At 34.2% G+C, this 15426-nt stretch overlaps 1 non-coding gene across 1 annotated transcript; it reads left to right on the plus strand.

Moving 5' to 3' along the window:
- The first annotated feature begins 14648 nt into the window (after positions 1-14648).
- LOC127666398 (small nucleolar RNA SNORA17) lies at positions 14649-14779 on the plus strand. The gene has a single exon (XR_007973612.1). It is a non-coding gene; the product is annotated as a small nucleolar RNA SNORA17 (small nucleolar RNA).
- The last annotated feature ends 647 nt before the right edge of the window (positions 14780-15426 follow it).

Below are 15426 nucleotides of genomic sequence, written 5' to 3' on the forward strand. Positions count from 1 at the left end.
TGCATCTATTTGTGTCTAAAAAAAAGAAAAGGCCTAAGTACTTCAGAAATTTTACTACATTGTGCTTCTTCCCATCAAGGACCCATCAGGGTTTTATTTCAAGTTTCTCCCTCAAGGACATATTACAAGAACTCATAAGCTTAAAGGTTTATTACCACTTGTTCCGTTTTCTTCTTCAGATTGGCCCATGTTTTTCTTCCTTCTTTTAAAACTTACATTTCTAAACAATAAAATGTAAGTATTTATAAACAGTTTCTTGAAAAAAGATTCATTAGTTACATATTATCGCATTTCTATTATGTTTATATTTGCATCTTACGTGCATATTCATTTACTTATTTGCATCTTAGTCTGTTTCTATTGTGCCTGAGACCCTGTTCATATAATACATTAATTTCACTTCAAAAATACTTATTTTTATATTTTTAATATGTGAATATGTGCACATTCATGTGTGTGCATATGTACATTAATAATAATTATGAAAATATTTCTTTTTTGTTTAATTGAAATTATATATTTTTCAGGTAGAATATCTTATTACACTTTTCCATCTCTCTACTCTTTCTAATTCCTCAATCTCTCCTCACATCTGAATCCATTCTCTTTTGTTTCTTATTAGAAAATAAACAATAAACTAACACACTGGAATAGGACAAATGAAACAAATAAGTTGTATCATGTCTTATTTTATGTAATTTCATCTTTTCATTTTCTGAGACAAGGAATCTCAAAAGATGCTGTTGAGTTTGTTTTGTCTTGACCATCTATCACATGGACGTGTTATCTGTAAATTGTCCTCATCTGCTGCAGGAGGGAATAGGATAACTATTCATTAAGACTATGAAAGACAGTTTCATCTGTTTAATAACAAAGGGTAAAAGGAACTTCCATAACAGAATATCAATTAAAAATGCTCAGTTACATACATAATATTCAAATAGAATCAACTACCATCAAAGCATAATACAAAACCGTAGCTATAAATGTACAGAATAGGCATAAACCTATATATGATTAATAAATATCGTATAATATATATGTATATGGTAGAGTGTCTATTGAGTGTAGCACAAATGGAAATTCACAAATATTGCTAAAATTATTTAAATATTAACTAAGTGATACTTATACTCATAAAAGTTTCATAGCATACCCAAATTAATATTAAAAAGTAGATAGTAAGAATATATTATGTATTATATCCAGTGTGTTATTTTAATAACATCTGTGTATATGCTTTATATAATGGAAACTGTTAGAAAATTTAAAATATCAACCATATTACAAAATAACTTTGCTTTTTATGATATTAGCTACAATACATTCATTCAGCAAAATTCCAAATAGGGTTCCTCATTATTAGTGATAAGTTTTAAGCAACTTAAACACATCATTCAAGAGACGACAGTCATAAAACTCTGATAGTGTAAAGCTTCTTTGAAAAGAGAAATGTTGATTTGATGTAGAGAGCTGATAGATTCAAATTACATAAAGGAAACACAGGGATTTCAAAGATGTAGTACTAATAAAGGAAACCCGAGTAAATGGGACATGCAAACACAAAAGGAACTTTTGTACAGAAGAAACCATAAGTGAAAAATGTTAATTTGCTGGACAAAAATATACTTCATATCTGGATTCATGAGGTCAGAAAGCATCTCTAAGAACCTTAGACTAATGAACGAGAAAGCCCATCTCCCATGGTAAAAGTGTGTCCAAGTTTAAGCTTTGCTCTCTGTCCTAAGAATGTGTGCCTATGTGAGGGCTTTCCACCTCTGCACAGATGATTGTACTACTAATATGAACTAGCTTTTAACATTTAATTTTCACAAATTTTCTTGAACATCTTTATTGTTCTTGTACAGTATAGATTTTAATTATTTAACTGTAGAGAGCTGAGGGTGTCTTGAATGAAGATAACAAGGGAGGATGAAATCTCCAATTAATAGGTGTTCTTTGGCAAGAACCCATACTTTAGACTCATAGAAATGGCAAAGCCTTTTCCCTAAACTGAAGCTCAGAGGGATGGCTAAGATTATCTTTAACTCAGTGGTGAGTGTTAAAAGTTTGTCTAGTACAAAGTATTTATGAAAGATTGGCGTATATAAGCAAAAGCTGGCAATACCTTTCACCTCCCAGCCTGGCATTGCGTGCTTACAAAAGGTGTCTTACTGAGAATAACTCAACATTTTCTTCACACTGTCCTGGGTTTCTTGTTTGCTGTATAGTCAGTGCCACACCATCAGAGTATACGTGGCTTAGCTAACCCTAGCTTTTTTTGTATATGGATCTGTGTGTCCTTTCTTAACTGTTGCCAAGTACAACCAGCCTAGATCTAGCAGGATGTGGAGGAATTTTGTTTGGTTGGTTGTTTTTTGTTGCTTTTGGTTTTTTTCCACATTTGTTTTAAGATGAACTACATTTTTTACAAGAACAATACCAATGCCCAAAACTAACACAGTTATAAAGAGGATGGCTTTAAACCTATTACTTCAACTGAAGTGTACTTTTGAAAACCTGGTACACTGGCAAGAATATGGATTGATTTTGGTTAACACATGTGTATCCTTGTCAATTTGTGTATGTAGGCTAACATTGCTTAAATGACATATTATATTGCAAAAAATTACAGTGTATCTATTTTGTTTCATTTTAAAGCAGCAAAGCACTTATCACTTGCAATAGCTTCAACTAGAAACCAATGTACCTTATATGTTCTCTCCTTTAAAGGATATCAGCCATAACTATTTTTTAAAATTATTTTATTAGTTTCAGTGTGTCTGGCTTTATGTGGAGGTCCTTGATCCACTTGGAGTTGAGCTTAATTCAAGGAGATAAGAATGGATCAATTCACATTCTTCTGCATGCTGACCTCCAATTGAACCAGCACCATTTGTTGAAAAGGCTACCTTTTTCCACTGGATATTTTCAGCTCCTTTGTCGAAGATCAAATGACCGTAGGTATGTGGGTTCATTTCTGGGTCTTCAATCCTATTCCATTGATCCACCAGCCCATCACTGTACCAATACCATGTAGTTTTTAACACTATTGCTCTGTTGTATTGCTTATATCTTTGTAATAAGGTCAGCTCCAAATAGATCAAGGACCTGCATATAAACCAGACACACTGAAACTAACAGAAAAGAAACTGGGGAAGACCCTTGAGGACATGGGCACAGGGGGAAAGTTCCTGAACAGAACACCAATAACTAATGCCCTAAGATCAAGAATTGACAAATGGGACGTCATAAAATTACAAAGTTTCTGTAAGGCAAAGGACGCCATTAAATTGGCTAATCAGCAACCAACAAATTGGGAAAAGATCTTCACCAACCCTACATCTGACAGAGGGCTAATATCCAATATATACAAAGAACTCAAGAAGTTAGACCCCAGAAAACCAAATAACCCTATTAAAAATGGGGTACAGAGCTAAACAAAGAATTTTGACCTGACGAACTTTGGATGGCTGAGAAGCACCTTAAGAAATGTTCAACATCACTTGTAATTAGGGAAATACAAATCAAAACAAGCCTGAGATTTCACCTCACACCAGTCAGAATGGCTAAGATTTAAAACTCAGGAGACAGCAGGTGTTGGCAAGGATGTGGAGAAAGAGGAATACTCTTCCACTGCTGGTGGGATTGCAAGCTGGTGCAACCACTCTGGAAATCAGTCTGGCAGTTCCTCAGAAAACTGGGCACGTCACTTCTGGAGGACCCAACTATACCACTCCTGGGCATATACCCAGAGGATTCCCCAGCATGTAATAAGGGTACATGTTCCATTATGTTCATAGCAGTCCTATTTATAATAGCCAGAAGCTGAAAAGAACTCAGATGTCCCTCAACAGAGGAATAGATACAAAAAAATGTGGCAGAGGAATAGATTTTAAAAAATGTGGTATATATACAAAATGGAGCCATTAGAAACAATGAATTCATGAAATTCTTAGACAAATGGATGGAGCTGGAGAACATCATACTAAGTGAGGTAACCCAGTCTCAAAAGAACACTCATGGTATGTACTTACTGCTAAGCATATATTAGCCTAGAAGCTTGGAATGCCCAAGAGTGAATCCATATATCAAATGTTGTCCAAGAAGAAGGAAGGAGTGGCCCCTGATTCTGGAAAGACTCAGTGCAGCAGTGTAGGGGAATACCAGAACAGGGAAGTGGGAAGGGGTGGATGGGGCAACAGGGGGAGGAAAGAAGGCTTATGGGACTTGCGGGGAGGGGGAATCAAGGAGAGGGGAAATAATTTGAAATGTAAATAAAGAATATATCAAATAAAAATATTTTATTTATTTACATTTCAGCCATTGCCTCTCCTTCTGGTGCCCCCTCCCAAAGTTCCTCATCCCATTTCTCCCCCTTGCCTCTAAGAGGATACTTACCACCCTACCCCACATCCCCCTTCCCTGGGGCCTCAATCCCTGGAGCATTAGGTACATCTTTTCTCACTCAGGCCAGACCAGACAGCCCTCTGCTATCTATGTGCCAGGGTGCTTTGGACCAGCCTGTATGTGCTGCCTCTTTGGTAGCTCAGTCTTTGGGTTTTAAAGAGAATCATCAGGAAGTGAAAGCCACAGCAAGTCAAAAGTATAGAGAGTAAAATCTCTGTGAGGTGTGTAGGAGGAGGGGGAAACCAATACACTTTGCAAAGGGAGAAAAAAAAATAATGTACAAATATTCTTACATCACTTGGTACGAGAAAGTGGTTTTGCCACCATTTCAAAAAGAGATAAGCTATACTCCATGACTCATTGATACTTTCTTGTGTGATATAACTGCTTTTATTTAGTGCAACATTTGTCAGGGAGATTCTCTGACCGAGTATTCCATTCACTCACATAAACCCTTCAAGTAGGTCAAGTCCATTAGACACATTTGATTAACTTTCTATTTTCCCTCAAATTGGAATTGCTCCAAAATCCATGGACAATAATTGCAATTATCTAAAAGAATCACGTTAGTCACATTTAAAATATAATCTAATGTTACCATGCTTCAATTTATTTTAAATCATTCTAGTCATATTCAGAAGAATTCGAGACTACAGCAAAGCATTTTTTTGTATAATTCCCTGTCATCTCTTTTATTCTTTAAAGATAATTCTAACTTATCTTTAGCTTCCTAGGCTCCTGTCTGAATAATTACCATCCCTTTAACTTCATTTCAGAGGTCATATTTTAATCCTTTGATCATTTATGGGACTCCCTTTTTCAATCCTCTCTACTTCTCTCTTAGGTTGCAAGGCCAACACTAAATGTAGTTTACATGAAAGGTTTCAGCTGTGCTTAAATGTAGAGTATAATAAGAGCTTTATCTCATGGTATCAACACATTCTTCTTCTCTCTATGAATCTTAGTATTGGGCTTTTTTAATAAGCAAAGAATTACATTGTGCACCCGTGCTCATCTTGCTAGTTCATCTTGTTACCCACTGCAATTGAATAGCTCCCACTGTGATTAGCAAGTGAAGAAGCAAAGATGTCACTTCCTAGGATCAAATATGAATCATATGTTCACAATAGAAGAGTCATGCAAATCAGGCGACCTGCCTCCATAATGAAACGACTATCAATTATAGTTTTCTGGCCATATTATCTACTGTGTGCATAGTATGAGGTTCATTTTATCTTCTATCAGTGCAAATGAAAGGTCTGGGAACCCCAGTGCAGAGCAGAAAGTGGTGGGTGGATTAACTTTAAACAGTATGATTCTATTATGATTAATGCTACAGAGTGATTCTTAATATTCAAAATATATTAAAGCTGAAAACAATGTTTCAGAATAACACTTGTAATATTCTTTGAATCCAATATGAATAGTTTAAGCACATATTTTTTTTCTAAAACTTATCATGATGGTATTCTCAAACAGTAGTGCTAGATGATCAGGAAGCTATACAAAGTAAGATTTTCATTAGATTATCTTTGCAACATCAGATTTTGAAATTCCTGAAGAGACTAAAGAAATGTGCCTGGATATGCTAGATATTCTCAGGAAATTTACACTCTCACTGCTGAAAAAAATTAAAAAAAAATAAAAACAACCTCATTCATTACAATGGTACAAAATCCAAAACAGGAGAACTAATCTTAGCACAACAAATGTCTAATTTTGAATTGAGCAGTTTCACAGTCTTCTGTTTGTTCTTCTATACAAAATTTTGTTTGAAATTTTATCAAGTATATGTAGATTGAATGTTATATGTAACACACCTGCCTCTATTAAGACATTTTATTGTTGTTTCTTGAAATTAGTTATTTCAGTTCCTCTATAAGCACATTTTGTGTACCTTCTAACTCCAAATCATGGCTAATATTAATCAATTATTCATGTCATTCATTATGCTCTTTTATAAATATTGTAAAAAATGTTTCATATTTTATTTTATCCATAGGTCCTTTGAAAATAAAAATGACAGAAATTCAATCCTCTGCCCAAATTATATTCAAAATATCTAAAATATAATATGTATTAGCAGTATTACCTGCTGTTAAAGTCCAGCTGCAGTATTTTATAAGTAGAGTAACAGGTAAGCTGAAAACATGAAGATATAATAATTAAGAATAATTTATAAACCAATATGTTTTTAATGAGCAGTATCAAATATTTTGTTTTATGATTAATTTTATATATACTGAGGAAATGCTCTCATATTGGGATGTCACTTAAAGCACAACGACAAGGGAATCATTGATAATTTATGCAATAAGTTATTTTGTAATATTTTAAATAAAAATGGGAAATCTAAAAATAGCATTCAGCTTCTAAAGTTATTTTCTTACATAATTACAACACCGTTAGAGGAGGTAAATTATTGAACTGCCAAACTCCCACTGTAACATTGAGGTATCTAAGTATTACAGAAAATTTATACATAAAGTATTATAGGATTGCTTTTGTGGACAATTCTAAATAATTGTATCTTTTTTTTAGGAATTGAATGCAACCAGATTTTTGCATGAAGTATTTCTATTGGTGACAGAGGAACAAAAGACAAACTTTAAAAACATTTATTTAATCCCAAACTAAATTTGTTATATAAATATATATAAGTAACTGGAGCTTTCCTCTCTCAAGAAATGTGACTAAGTTTATACTATCTAAAAATTAAGCTGAAAAATTATGCATCTTGTTCAGCTGGAAAAAAAAATAACTCATAAAAACTGACCCAGTAAATTTTACTTGAAAAATATAAATTAAATATTGTGAATTATTTTTAAATTTGGAAAAAATAATATTTTTTCGAATTGCTCTGTAGTATTGCTTGAGGTCAGGGATACTGATTCCCCCAGATTTTCTTTTGTTGCTGAGAATAGTTTCCCATTTATAGTTTCTCAATTCTGCCATTACAAAATATATTTGTAAGGCACAAAATATATTTATGAAAGAAAATAAAATTTGGATTGGAAGATTATTTTGCTGAAACTATCATGATCATAAAGTTCAGTGATTAGTCTTTTAAGGGTAAGAAGATAATGAGACTTTAACTATGCTCCTCCATGATTTCTGACAAAAGAGTTGAGTTGAGTTGATGTGAAATTGGCAAAGGAGATGTTTGATTGTCATAAAGGTTTCTTAAAAGACTAAGTCAGAAACAATTCATATTTAATGCCTTCATGGGCTTTAGATAAAGTTTAGTGCCAGTCTTCACATGTGCAAGACAAATGTTAGTTAGTTAGTAGTTAGTTATCTGTAATTTATACCTACCTGCAAAGAAATTATTAGTTTTTTCCACTGGCCTATGAGTGGGTAAATTAGCTGCACTTTGATGTAAGTTCCATACTCAGAAGAAATTCTTTCAAGCAAAACTAACTCAAGGATATTATACAATATATGACATACAATACATCATATATAATATATCACCTATCACATATTATGGAGTAATATTGTATAGTATATATTATATTATACATTGCGCATCATATATTATACATCACATACCATATATTGCATATCATAAAATGCATATTATATAGTGTATATCATATTGCATATACTATATATCACATATCAGATAGCATTTCATATATGACATGATACATATCACATATCCTATATATAGAATCATATATCATTTGTCATAGATCTTATACCATATATCATACATCATATATGTATCATACATGTATCATGCATCATATATTGTTTCTCATATATCAATTATATATTATTATAATTTATATACCAATATCATCTTAAATATTGATTATATTAGTATGTTACATTACATAAATTATATTCTATTTTTTTGGCCTTTTTTTTAATTCGATATATTTTTTATTTACATTTCAAATGATTTCCCCTTTCCTAGCCCCCCCTCTCCCAGAAAGTCCCGTAAGCCCCCTTCTCTCCCCCTGTCCTCCCACCCACCCCTTCCCACTTCCCCATTCTGGTTTTGCTGAATACTGCTTCACTGAATCTTTCTAGAACAAGGGGCCACTCTTCCTTTCTTCTTGTACCTCATTTGATGTGTAGATTATGTTTTGGGTATTCCAGGTTTCTAGGTTAATATCCACTTATTAGTGAGTGCATACCATGATTTACCAATTTTTATATTAATTAATTATCCATGTATTTCATCTAGGTTGTAGTTTTTCTTCCTTCCTCTCCTCCCAGTTCTTCCTCCCTCTTACTTTCCCTACTTCTCTTCTTTCCCTCTTCTCTTCAGAAAAGTGGTGGCCTTTAATTGTTATGAGTCAGGCTTGGCAAACTTCAGTAGGACTAGGTGCATACTCTTCTATTGAGATTCACTAGGCAGCCCAGTTTGAGAAATCATATCTAAATGTAATCAGAGACTTCCCTGCACATGTTTTAGGAGTCCCAGATGAATACCCAGCTGCAAAACTGATACATATGTGCAGAAGTCTTGGGCCTATCCCATTCGTGTTCTCTGGTTGGTAGCCCAGTTGCTATGAGCCACTATGGGTCCAGGCTAGTTGATGTTTTTAAGGATTTCTTGTGGTTTCACTGACCCACTAGCTTCTTCAATCATTCATTCCCAATCTTTACCTAATGTTTAGCTGTGAGTGTCTACATCAGTTTCTGTCGGGTACTAGATGAAACCTCTATGACTATAGTTATGTTAAACCTCTGATTGCAAGTAGCAGAATAACTGTAATAGTGTCAGGAGTAGATTCCTTCTGATTACATGGGTTTTAAAATAAGCCAGTAATTGGTTAGCCCTTCCCTCAAATTATAATACGTTTGCACTTCTACATCTTGTAGCTAAGTTGAATTTGTGTGGCTGCGTTGGTTTTCCAATCCCTCTATTAAAAGTCTGGCATTGTTATAGAAGATGGATGGTTTGGGCTTCATATCTCCTAATTGGAGTCTTAGCTTATATCACCTTCATTGATTCCTAGGAGTTTCCATTGGGCTAAGTTTCTAGCTTAACCCAGAAATGCCTCACACATTCCAGATTTCTCTTCCTCCATTCTTCTGTGACTTCATCATTCTTGTTCACATCCTCAACCCCTTCCTGGCCCAGTCCCCTGCCTCCATTCATCCTAGATGTCTAATCTATTACTCCTTCACAGTTAGATTTAAGCACCCTGCCATGGGCCTTCCTTGGTACTCAGTTTCTTGGGTCCATGGTTTGTAACACAGATATCCTGTGCTTTACGATCAATGTCTACTTATAAATGAGCACATACCATGTTTGTCTTTCTGAGACTGGGTTATCTCATTTTTGTGTTTTTTCTTATTTCTCTGTTTGTTTGAAAAAAGAGAGAAATAAAGGAATTAGAGTGGGAAGATAAGTAGAGTATCTGGGAGGAGAGATGAGTTGGGAAAACACAAATCATTATCAGACTATGTATTATATAAAGTATTTTCCATAAAGTCAACAATAATAACAGCAATCCAAATTTTCCAAATTGACATATCATCAAAGCTACGTATTTGTCCCTTTTAACTGGGGTTAAAGTCACAAGAATCTCAGAAAAATAAATGAAAATGTTGAAAAGTTAATTTTCACAATAAGTTTTCTTAAGAAAATATAGAACAGAAATCTTACACTATATATTTCTCTATAACTATAGCTATAGTTTAACCTACAACTTTTTCAACCTCAGATGTCATGCATTATTATTCATTATGAATCCCCAGTAGCAGTGTTAAGATTTCTAATCATGGGGATGCTTGATTCTAATCATGATTTAGCTTCAGAATATTACTATATAACAAACTATAATTACATTTATATTTTTCTATTTCAACTTTCAAATATAATTTAAACATAAAAAGTCCCATTGAAAAAAACTACAGAGATGGCTCAGTGGGTAAAGTGTTTTCTATGCAGGCATGAAAAAACTGAGTTTAGATTCCTAGAATCCACACAAACCCTGATGTAGAGTCTTTAATTTATAGCATTAGAAAATGCTGTACAGATGAACAAGTCTTTGCAGTTCACTAGCCAACTATTGTAGGTAGTAGTATTAAGTGTCAGCTAAGCATGAGATTATGTTTCAAATAAACAAAAAACAAAAACTAAAACAAAAAAAGGTGAAGTGTCTTCTGGACATAATAGGACACCTAAAACTCACGAGCTTCTACTTTCAAGAACTCAAGGGAGCCCCCTGTGATTGTTTTTACAAGAATGAGCCAGACAACAAAGTCTTCAGCAGCTCCACCCCTGTCTTATGAGAGATATGGACTTTTGATGATTCTGGAGGAGATATAATTTGTTATTCTTTTAAGTATATGGCCCCTGGTTTATAGACTATATTCTAAAGAATGGCCACCTATCCAATAGTCTAGGAGAAAATGATTTTTGACACAATATCCTATAAAAAAAGTATAAAGAATTCAATAATTGGTCCATAGGTGAAAATTCTTTGGGAACTTAGAAAAAATATACATCAATAGACTCAAGCTACATTTTATGATATTATCATGAAAGTAATAAAATATATTTTGAGCAAGTTGGAGAGCAATACAAGATAACATCTAATATTGACAATGCACATATACACAGGCATGAACATATGTAAAGAAACATGCATATAACACAAGCATGCTCAAATAGTAAACAAAAAGAAAAGTCTACAATAGGAGTATTTTATTCTTGCCATGAAGTTCAAAACTTCTTTGATATGGTTTATTCAAAGGCCATTTAAGTTCTAGCTGAGTTAAAGAGTCTACCAGAGGAAACTCCTAGAAACGCATTTATGTATTATAAAATCATTGGTTATCAATATGAGTAAGTGGAAATCAATGTTTGCACCTATTTCTTCTCAAATGTAGAGAAACACACACAAAATTTTTACTGTTAGCAGATCACAAGAGCGCTTATATTTCTCTGGCTATTTCCTCTTATGACCTTCTACACTAGAGGAACATGATTAAATATCTGTCTATGTAATCCTCCCATCTTATGTTTCCTAGCCTTCAAAACTATAAGCAAAATAAATCACTGTCTTCTATAGGTTCTGTAATCTAGGGTCAAAAAGATGTCTTAGAGGGTAAACACATTCAATAACAAGTTTGAGGACCTGAGAAGAAGGGAATCTTTGCCTCTCTAGATGTCCAGCGACTTTCACATGTGTGTCATGGAACACACAGAAAGTACATATACAAGGACAAACAAATAAACAAACACACACACAAACTACCTAGACTGCAATAATTCATTATAGAAGCACAAACTTGTCCAAGGTGGTTTTTCATAGAATATGACACATAAGATTTGACTTGGTTACACATTCCACTAGACTTAACTTCTGGAAATGCATTCATGTATTTTATCACTTGGTTTAGTTCATGGGGAAATTGTGTTTAGTCCCTGTAGCTTTTTTTTTTTTTCGATATAGAACAATATAGAAACAGATAGAGAAGTTGCAATAGAAGTTTGAGTGCCATTCTTTCTCTTTTGCATTGTTTTCATTCATATTGTTCTCTGTTTCATTTTAGTTTGCTTTCATTTAGGAAAAAGTCAAAATAGCATCCGAAGGATATAAAAAATAAAGAGACTAAGAGAACAAGCATGTAAGTCTAGAGAAGTACTCAGATGGCAAAGGTTCCTTTCATACATAGAGTTCTATCCTTTTAATTAAGTATTAACCATTCCATTTGCCAGGTATATTTATTTTATTAGACAAAGACACTTTGTTATCAGCGAAGACTGTGAAGCCTACAAACAGGCTGCTGCATGGTTTGGCTCTCTTGATTTCTTTGTATACTGAGTAAACTGAGACTGATCTTCTGTAATCTGTGTAAATTTATACTTGCTTCTTTCAGTAATTAGTGATATTAGCTGTATTTTATATACATATCATCTACAATATATTTAGCTTAAAGTAAGGTCATTTTTTTTTATATTTACCTGACATAGCACTGATGATTTTCTGAATTTTATTATTTAGTAACATTCTTTTAAAATAGCTATATAATCTTCATAAAAATGATGCAAGATTGTCCAGATAAGAAATTATTAATTAATGCTTATATGGAAGAATATAATGCTGGTTTGTACAGGCATAAAGGATTCTTTGCAGGTGAGATTTTTCTATATATTTCCATGACTGGTAATAACTTCAAGGTGGATTCAATTGTAACAATTTCAGTTTTATTAAATGAAATTATATATGTATTGAATTTATTTGTATTATAATATACTATTATTTTTAATATAATCATATATTTTACTTGAATTCAGTCATTTCAATATTTTATCCTTTTTAGATTTCATTATGACTTCATGACATATAGCTTTGCAAATGAGTTATTATATCATGTTACCAGTGACCAGACTGGCATTCAGGAAGACTGAGGCAGGCAGCCTTAGTGTCTGGCAATTCTAGTGGCAAATGTTGGGATTGTGAGGGTGAAAATTGCAATTACTGGGCAAAGGTAGCTTTGTTTTGGTGATTTTTTTTTTGTTCTTAATGCTTTGTTATTCTGTCATCAAGAGGTGCTTACTTTTGTTAATTAACTCCTGCCATTAGCAGCAGATAATTTGCATAAGGGAGGACTCAGAGGGTTGATATTGGGATGCAAAATGAATAAATAAATTAAGTTAAAAGGAAAGAAAGGATAAGAAAAGAAAAATGAAAGAAAAGAAAAAAAGACAAGACATTTATGCACACACATAGACACACACAGACAACATACACACTGGATGAAGCAGAAATTGTTGAGGTTTGATTTCTTTTATTTTTTTTTTTTTTGGTATGTTGTCATGATAAATACTAGCCATTAAGGCATCCTTGCTCCCAGGAACAAGAAATTGTGCACATACAATGTCATCTTGCTCTTTAGTTTACAACTGTTAAATGAAGATGCTGTCCACTAATACCTGGGCTGCAAATATAAAAGCAGAGTTTGGGGTACCCAGGGTTGATGTCTGAGGAGAACCTTTTGGACAGAGAAGAGGGTGGAAAGAAGAGGAGACCATGAAAAGTGGTGGTCCGTCTCCAGAAAACTCACCTTCATATCTTAGCCTTTTGTAGAAGGCTTCTGAGATGATGCAATCTGCATTGAACTGTAGTATACTATAAAATTAGAATAACTTCCAAATACAGTTATTAGTTCTTTTACTTTTACTGAGAAATATCCATTGCCTTAACTGTGTAGGCTAGAGGTACATAAACTCCAAGTTTTATTTAATGCAGAAATGTAGATTTTTCATTTTGGAACTATCTGATTCACCACACAAAAGCTACTCTCTAAGAGGCTGACTTTTGAGATCCATCACACAGGCTAAAAAGGTGACACCCACTGCCCTCTGTCTTATGGGTATTTTCCATCTAAAATATCCTGGTAGAAAGAGAAGATTTAAAAAAGACAGCAAGGAATGTAACCACAATCAAAATGAAAGACAATCTGGATTCCCATGGTCATGCATGAGATGCTTCCTATATGGGATTCACCACCTGAGCTTCTGCATATTATCCAAAGTTATACAATAACCATCTGTAAATGGGGTAAAGATCCATCTAATTTATCAACCTTGTATTAGTCTCCTGCCTCCCTGTGTACTGAGAGTTCTTGGGCCACATTTTTGGTCAAACTGTTACTCTTCTACAAAGTATAATCTATGTTTTCAGTATCATTTTTTCTTATACTGAGAAACATGAGCTAGTATTTAGGGTTTTTGTTGGTTGGTTTTGTTTTGTTTGAAATACATTTTTGAAGGCACAAAATGCCTGAACATTGTGTCAATAATAAAAGTATAACAATTAGAGAACAATGATTTTTCTTATATACCTATTCATTGATAGAATAAAGTGTGGAATGAAATGCTAATAATAGATTTCAAATTTTAAATCATAATTATGGTAAGGAAGACCTTAGAGTATAGACCAGTGTTATTTTTCATGCATAGTTTTAAGTTCATTTTCCTGTACTTCAGGGACAAATAGGAAAAATTATTAAAATTTGAGGACAAACATATACAAATACATTGAGGATATACCATAGATATCAAACTGATTACTATGCTTCTAATAATAATACATAATGATAAATATTCAACAAAATTAGATAAAATTTCTAGAATTAATTCATAGTTAGCAAAAGTCACTGAGTTAAAGTAACTAGTTGAAACAGGAGGATATAGTATAATATTATATGGAAAACAGAGTAAATTTTTAATTATGTTTTGAAATCAATCAAGAATAAAAATATGTCCTGCACTTAGAGGTACTGCACATGTGCTTGCTATGTCGCATGTGCATCAGTAGGTGGCCGAGAGAGGAGAGTAGCTATGTCTATGTTCAGTGTTCTATCTTATTAACACCTGAGTAACTAGTTTAATATTACCTGAAGAAATTGAGCCCGAGACAATCACCAGTGTGGTACCAATCAGGCCCAGATGGGCTCCCAGGATGGTAAGCAAGCAGGAAACTAGAAGAAACATGCATAGGATTGGTACTGGGGCCCCAGTCAAGAGTGAGCCTAAGACAGACAACATTCACAAAGGGCCACTTGGGTAGGCTGGGCAAGGTGCAAGCCCAAGATGTCCACCACACTGGGGCCAAGGGAGTTGGACAGAAACCTGAGATGACCACCAGTCTCATGCTGTGCAGGGCTTGAGGGAAGAGCATACCCAAGATCATGCCTGCTCACCTCCATAAAATATCAGCTGGGCATGGTACTCCTGAGACCACTCCTGAGATGACCACAGACACTCACTCAGAGACCCCAGGCACCACTAAAAGAAACAAGTAAGTGGTAGAGAAATGGAAGGATGTGGGCACAGTGAAGAAAGGCAGAACTGGAGATTTGAGACTAGTGAGGAACAGTCTGCTCTAAGTGGTCAATCTGGGACCATGGTGGGATCTTGCCCAGTCCTGCCTCTGGGGGGCCACGTCTGGATTCCTTGCCATGCACTAGCAGGAGTCTGTTACTCACCAAAGGCCAGGCAAGTGTACCTAGTCTGGCCTGTCCGCTGGGGACATGTTGATG

Source organism: Apodemus sylvaticus, chromosome 15 (genome assembly GCF_947179515.1).
Source record: "Apodemus sylvaticus chromosome 15, mApoSyl1.1, whole genome shotgun sequence".
Lineage (NCBI taxonomy): Eukaryota > Metazoa > Chordata > Mammalia > Rodentia > Muridae > Apodemus > Apodemus sylvaticus.